Raw genomic sequence first — 7414 nt, forward strand, 5'->3', positions numbered from 1 at the left:
TAACAAAGAAAAATCAACCAAAAAATGAGTTTGCGTGTCACCTCTGACATGCGTGTTTATAGGTTCACCATCACTGGTATATACTGTTCTTCATTATCTGTTATTTGCCTGATGCTTTTTCTCCTTTTGTTTTTCCCTCCTGTATTATCTATATGAATAAAAGCCTAGGTGGCCCTCATGCCCTTGCGCCCTCATGTCATCACAAGATGGTCGCCCCCATGTCATCACAAGATGGCCGCCTCCACATTGTCACAAAGATGGCCACCACAAAGATGGCCACCCCCACGTCGTCACAAGATGGCCACCCCCACATCGTCACAAGGTGGCCACTACAAGATGGCCACCACAAGATGGCTGCCACAAGATGGCCACCACAAGATGGCTGGCAAGGGAGGGCCGTTGTGGGCGACCAGGCCAGCAGGGGAGGGCAGTTTGGGGGCAACCAGGCCTGCAGGGGAGGGCAGTTGGGGGTACCAGGCCAGCAGGGGAGGGCAGTTGGGGGTGATCAGGCTGGCAGGGGAGAAGTTAGGTGTCAATCAAACCAGCAGGGGAGCGGTTAGGGGGTGATCAGGCTGGCAGGTAGAAGTAGTTAGGAGCCAATCAGGCAGGCAGGCAGGCAGGCAGGCAAGTGGTTAGGAGCCAGCAGTCCCAGATTGTGAGAGGGATGTCCAACTGCCGTGCCTAAACTGGCAGTCGGACATCACCCGAGGGGTCCCAGATTGGAGAGGGTGCAGGCTGGGCTTAGGATACCACCCCAGTGCACGAATTTTGTGCACCAGGCTACAAGTCCTATATAATAAAAGGTTAATATGCAAATAGACTGAATGGCAGAATAACCATACAACCGAACAACTGGTCTCTATGACATGCGCTGACCACCTGGCAGCACGTGCAGAACATGGTGGACATTGGCCATAGCAGGATGGTGGAGCAGGTGAGTGGGGGCGCCAGACCAAGGTGGGGCACCGGTTGCTGTCATCGGGGCGAGCCTCTGGTGGTTGCTGAAAAGTCTTTGCTCCCATGTGCTGTGATTCCACTTGGCTCTTGCATCCACTGCCAGCGCTGGAGCCCCCACTCACGCCTGCTGCTGGCCGTGATCACTTGGCAGCAGCTTCCGGCCCCGATCTCCGCTTAGGGCTTCCCCACCTCCCCCTTCTCCTGAGGGGCGATCAGGGCCAGCAGTCGCTGCTTGCACCTGCTGCCGGTGCTGGCCCCACTTGCACCTGCAGCTGGTGCTGGAACCACTGCTCACTCCTGCTGCTGGTGCCTGGTGTCAGTACTGGTTGCTCAGCGCCGTTAGGGGGTTTGAGCAGTGGCTGCTGGCCTGATTGCCTTTGAGGGCTTCTCTACCTCCCCCTGCTCCTGAGGGGCAATTGGGGTAGCAGCCACCTCTCATGCCCGCTGACAGTGCCGGCCCCCTCCCACCTACTGAAGGCACTGGCCCCAATCGCTCTGCACTGTCAGTGTCAGCAGGTGAGAGTTGGGCTGGTGCTGTCAGCGTGTGGGAGCGGAGACAGGAGTGGGGCTTCCAGCAGACAGGGGACTGGTGGCCAAGGTGGGAGGGGCCGGGCAGGGGCGTGGAGGATGGGCCGACACCCGGTCCTGTGCCCACCACAGCCTTGCGGCCCACAGTTCCTTTCAAGGTGCATGGATTCGTGCACTGGGCCCCTAGTCTTCACATAATTTTCATGATAGTTCCTTTAAAAATATATATCACTGATCTTTGGAATAATGGAGCTTTTTGTGGAGTAGCTCTTTTTGGAAGAGTAGTTGGGGAAGGGCTAGTACAGCTGTTGGCAAACTATGGCCCACGGGCCAGATCCGGCCCCTTTTGAAACGAATAAAACTAAAAAAAAAAAAAGACCGTACCCTTTTATGTAATGATGTTTACTTTGAATTTATATTAGTTCACACAAACACTCCATCCATGCTTTTGTTCCGGCCCTCCGGTCCAGTTTAAGAACCCATTGTGGCCCTCGAGTCAAAAAGTTTTCCCACCCCTGGGCTAGTGTGTCCCTCAGGATTCTGTGGACATAGCTCAGGGGGGTCTATGAACTGGGGCGGAAAATTTTTTTCTGTTAATCCTCACCTGAGGATATTTTTTCTTTTTCTTTTTAATTAAATCTTTATTGTTGAAAGTATTACATGTCCCCTTTTCCCACATTGGCCCCTTATAACCCGCACCCATGCCACACCCTGGGCCTTCACTACCCTATTTTCTGTGTCCATGGGTTATTCTTATAGGCATACGAGTTCTTTGGTTGATCTCTTCCCACCCACCCACCGTCCCCGCCTTTCCTCTAAGATTCTACAGTCTGACCTATGCTTCTATGTCTCTGGATCTATTTTATTCATCAGTTTATATATAGTGTTCATTAGATTCCACATATGAGTAAGATCATGTGACACTTGTCTTTCTCTGACTGGCTTATTTTGTTTAGCATAATACTCTCCAAGTCCCTCCAAGCTGTCTCAAAGGGTAAAAGATCCTTCTTTTTTACAGCTGCATAGTATTCCATGGTGTAAATGTATCACAGCTATTTTTATCCACTCATCTACTGATGGGCACTTGGGATGTTTCCAGACCTTAGCAATTGTAAATTGTGCTACTGTTATGAACATACGGGTGCATATGTTCTTTCTGATTGGTGTTTTCTTTTTTAGGATATATTCCTAAAAATGGGATCACTGGGTCAAATGGCAGTTCCATATTTAACTTTTTGAGGAAACTCCATACTGTTTTCCATAATGGCTGCACCAGTCTGTATTCCCACCAGCAATGTACTAGGGTTCCCTTTTCTTCACATCCTTGCCAGCACTTGTCTTTTGTTGATGGTAGCCATTCTGACAGGTATGAGGTGATACCTCATTGTCGTTTTAATTTGCATCTCTGTGATGATCAGTGACTGAGCATTTTTTCATATGTTTCTTGGCCATCTGAAAAAGACTAAGAGACATATGGGTCCTTTGCTCATTTTTTAATTGGATTGTTTGTCTTCCTTTTGTTAAGTTGTATGAGTGCCTTATATATTTTGGATATTAACTCTTTGTCAGATGTATCATTTTTTTTGTCAGATGTATCATTGCCAAATATATTCTCCCATATAGTGGGCTCCTTTTCCATTTTGTTGATGATTTCTTTTGCTGTGCAGAAGCTTTTTATTTTGATGTAGTCCCATTTGTTTATTTTCTCCTTAGTTTCCTTTGCCCTAGGACAAGGGTGGGAAACCCCTGGCACGTGTGCCAAACATGGCATGCCAGTAACTTTTGCTGGCATGCGAAACCCTCTCTTATAATCTTCCATTTACAATTGTGAATCTTTGTTCTCAGTGATGAATTTTGTCAAGTCTTCCAATAGGAGTAGCCTGACAGATGAAAGTAGTAGCTCATGCATATCTCTGAAGGACACAAAATATAAACCTGATGTAAAATCTCTTTCATCAGTGATGCAGCAACAAAAGTCCCACTGATAATATCAAACGAAGTCATAAAGTTTTCTGTCGGACTATCAGTGTACATGTCTATATTAAAAAAATAAATGTATTTTTCATCATCATATACTGTGTTTTTGTCGCTCGAATGAATTTTATTATTTCTTCAAGGTTCTTCACATACATACACCTTAAGAGATATCAAGTAGGTGTAACATGTTCTCAAAAAATCAGGGTTGGCACGCAGAAGAATTTTGAGTCAGAGATTTTGCTGGTTTTGGCACGCACTCACAAAAAGGTTGCCCACCCCTGCCCTAGGAGGTGTATCCATAAACATATTGCACAAGACATGTCTGAGATCTGTTGCCTATGTTTTCTTCTAGGAGTTTTATGGTTTCACGACTTACATTTAAGTGTTTATCCATTTTGAGTTTATTCTTGTGTATGGTGTAAGCTAGTGATCTAGTTTCATTTTTTTTTTGCATGTATCTGTACAATTTCCCCAACACCATTTATTGGAGAGACTGTCTGACTCCACTGTATGCTCTTGCCTCCTTTACCAAATATTAATTGAGCTTAATGGCTTGGTAAATTTCTGGGATCTCTGTTCTGTTCCATTGGTCTATATGTCAACGATGAGTCCAGCTGGCGTGGCTCAGTGGTTGGGTGTCAATCTATGAACCAGGAGGTCATGGTTCGATTCCTGGTTAGGGCACAAGCCTGGGTTCTGGGCTCGATACCCAGTAGGGGGCGTGCAGGAGGCAGTTGATTGATGATTTTCTCTCATCATTGATGTTTCTATTTCTCTTTCCCTCTCCCTTCCTCTTTGAAATCAATAAACATATATTTTTTTAAAAAGATTTTCTCTTTCAACTGTAATTTTTGGGATTTTAATTATGATGTGTCTCTTCATAGGTCTGCTTGGATTCTTCTTGCTTGGTGCTTCTGGAACTTGTGTGACCTTTTCCTTTACTGGGTTAGGAAAGTTTTCTATTATTTCTTCAAACACGTTCTCTATACTTTTTTCACTTTCTTCCCCTTCTGGTATCCCTATTATGTGAATACTAGTGGCCTGGTGCACGAGATTCATGCATGGAGGGTGGGGGTTCCCTCAGCCCAGCCTGCACCCTCTCCAATTGGGGAACCCTTGGAGGATGTCTGATTGCCTGTTTAGGCCTGATTCCTGTAGGGATCCCACTCGCTATCTGGGACTGCTGGCTCCTAACTGCTCACCTGCCTGCCTGCCTGATTGCCCCTAACTACTCTGTCTGCCGACCTGCTTGCCCTCAACTGCCCCCACCAGTTTGCTTGCCCCCAACTGCTCCCCCATCAGCCTGCTCACCCCCAACTGCCCCCATGCCAGCCTGCTCACCCCCAACCGCCACCCTGGCAGCCTGATTGCCCCTAACTAACCCCCACTGACAGCCTGCTTGCTCCCAACCCCCCCACTGGCCTGATCACCCCCAATCGCCCCCCCCACTGGCCTGATCACCCACAACTGCCGTCCCATCCTGGCCTGATCACCACAACTGCCCTTCCCTCTTAGCCCCTAACCGCCTCTACCTTGGCCCCGCCACAAGGCTTTGTCCAGAAGAATGTTCGGAAGGTCTCCTGGAAGGTCTCCCAGTCTAATTAGCATATTACCCTTTTATTAGTATAGATAGAGGCCTGGTGCACGGGTGGGGGCCAGCTGGTTTTCTCTGAAGGGTGTCCCAGATCAAGGTGGGGGTCACCTTGGGGGGCAGGGTGGCCTGGGTGAGGGGCCTGTGGTGGTTTTCAGGCGGGCCATGCCCCCATTGGGGTGAGGGTCCCCACTGGGGACAGTGTTGGCCTGGGCAAGGGGCTGTGGCAGTTTGCAGACCAGCCACGCCCCCATGGGGGGTCCCTCAACCCGGCCTGTGCCCTTTCACAGTCTGAGACCCCTTGGGAGATGTCCACCTGCTGGCTTAGGCCAGCTCCCTGGGGGATTGGGCCTAAGCTGGCAGTCAGACATCCCTCTGGCAGCCCGGGACCCCTTGGGGGATGTCCACTTGCCAGCGGGGAGCAGGCCTAAGCTGTAGTCAGACATCCTTAGCATTGCTAAGGAGGCAGGAGAGGCTCCCGCCACTACCTCTGTACTGGCAGCCATCAGCCTGGCTTGTGGCTGAGCAGAGCTCCCCCTGTGGAAGTGCACTGACCACCAGGGGGCAGCTCCTGCATTGAGCGTGTGCCCCTGGTGGTCAGTGTGTGTCATAGTGACCAGTCATTCCCAGTCGTTCTGCTGTTAGGGTGAATTTGCATATTACCCTTTTATTATATAGAATAGAGGCCTGGTGCATGGGTGGGGGACAGCTGGTTTGCCCTGAAGGGTGTCCCAGATCAGGGTGGGGGTTCTGCTGGGGTGCCTGGCCAGCCTGGGTGATGGGCTGATGGCTTTTTGCAGGCTGACCAAGCCCTTCAGCAGGGACCCTCACCCCATGGGTGCGTGGCCAGCCTGAGTGAGGGGCTGAGGGCTGTTTTCAAGCTGGCCACAGCCCCTTCAGGGCGGGGGTCCCTGCTGGGGTGCCTGGCCACCGTGGGTGAGGGGCTGATCACTGTTTGCAGGCTGGCCACACCCCCTTCAGGGTGGGTTCCCCACTGGGGTGCCTGGCCAGCTGGGGGAGAGGCTGATGGCTGTTTGAAGGCTGGCCACAGCCCCCGGTGACCCAAGCTCCCAGCCCCTCCTTTTTTTCCAGTGCCTTCTTGAGTGGAGGGAAGCTGGTATCTAGGATTTATTTATCTTCTATAATTGAAACTTTGTAGCCTTGAGTGGAGCCCAGGATGGGCCAGACCAGGCGGGAAGCTTGGCTTCCTCCATCACCAGGGGCAACCCAAGCCTCCTGCTCACTCCAGCTCCGTGGCTGCTGCCATCTTGGTTGGGTTAATTTGCATACTCACTCCTGATTGGCTTGTGGGCATGGCTTGTGGGTGTAGCAGAGTGGCAGAGTGATGGTTTATTTGCATGTTTCTCTTTTATTAGTTTAGATTATGCCATTGTGGTCTGAGAAGATGCTTGGTATGATTTCAATCTTCTTGAATTTGGGGAGACTTTTCCTGTGACCCAATATGTGGTCTATCTTTAAAAATGTCCCATGTGCACTTGAGAAGTTCGTATATTCCATGGCTTTGAGGTGAAATGTTCTGAAGATGTCAATTAAATCCATCTGATCTTGTGAGTCATTTAGGATTGTTGTTTCATTGCTGATTTTTTGCCAAGAGGATTTATCCAGTGATGTCAGTGGGGTATTAAAGTCCCCTACTATAATTGTACTGTTGTCGATCTCTCCCTTGATATCTTCCAGGAGTTTTTTTTAAATATTTGGGTGCTCCTGCGTTGGGTGCATAAATGTTTACCAGGGTTATAGCCTCTTGTTGTATTGATCCCTTTAGTATTATGACGTGGCCTTCCTTATCTCTTGTTATGGCCTTCACTCTAAGGTCTGTTTTGTCAGATATAAGTATTGCTACCCCAGCTTTTTTTTTCATTTCCATTTGCCTCAAAGATATTTTTCCATCCCTTCACTTTCAGTCTGTGTGAGTCCCTTGTTCTGAGGTGGGTCTTTTGTAGAGAGCATATATCTATGGGTCATGTTTTTTTTTTAATCCATTCAGCCAATTGATGTCTCTTGATTGGCGCATTTAGTCCATTCAAGTTTAAAGTTATTATTGATAGGTACTTGTTTGTAGCCATTTTAATTTTTTTATGCCTGTGTTCCTTCTTCCCTTTTTATTTCTTCTTTTTATACCAGTCCTTTTAGCATTTCTTGCATTACTGGCTTGGTAGTGATAAACTCCCTTAGTTTGTTTTCTTTTGTTTTGTTTTGTTTGTGAAGTTCTTTATTTCCCCTTCAATTTTGAATGATAGCCTTGTTGGGATAGAGTATTCTTGGTTTCAGTCCCTTGTTTTGCATCACTTTGTATATACTTCCCTTCAATTCCTATTTGGCCTGATGGGGTTTTGGTTG

This window comes from Myotis lucifugus, unplaced genomic scaffold (assembly GCF_000147115.1).
Source record: "Myotis lucifugus unplaced genomic scaffold, Myoluc2.0 scaffold_302, whole genome shotgun sequence".
In the NCBI taxonomy this organism is placed as follows: domain Eukaryota; kingdom Metazoa; phylum Chordata; class Mammalia; order Chiroptera; family Vespertilionidae; genus Myotis; species Myotis lucifugus.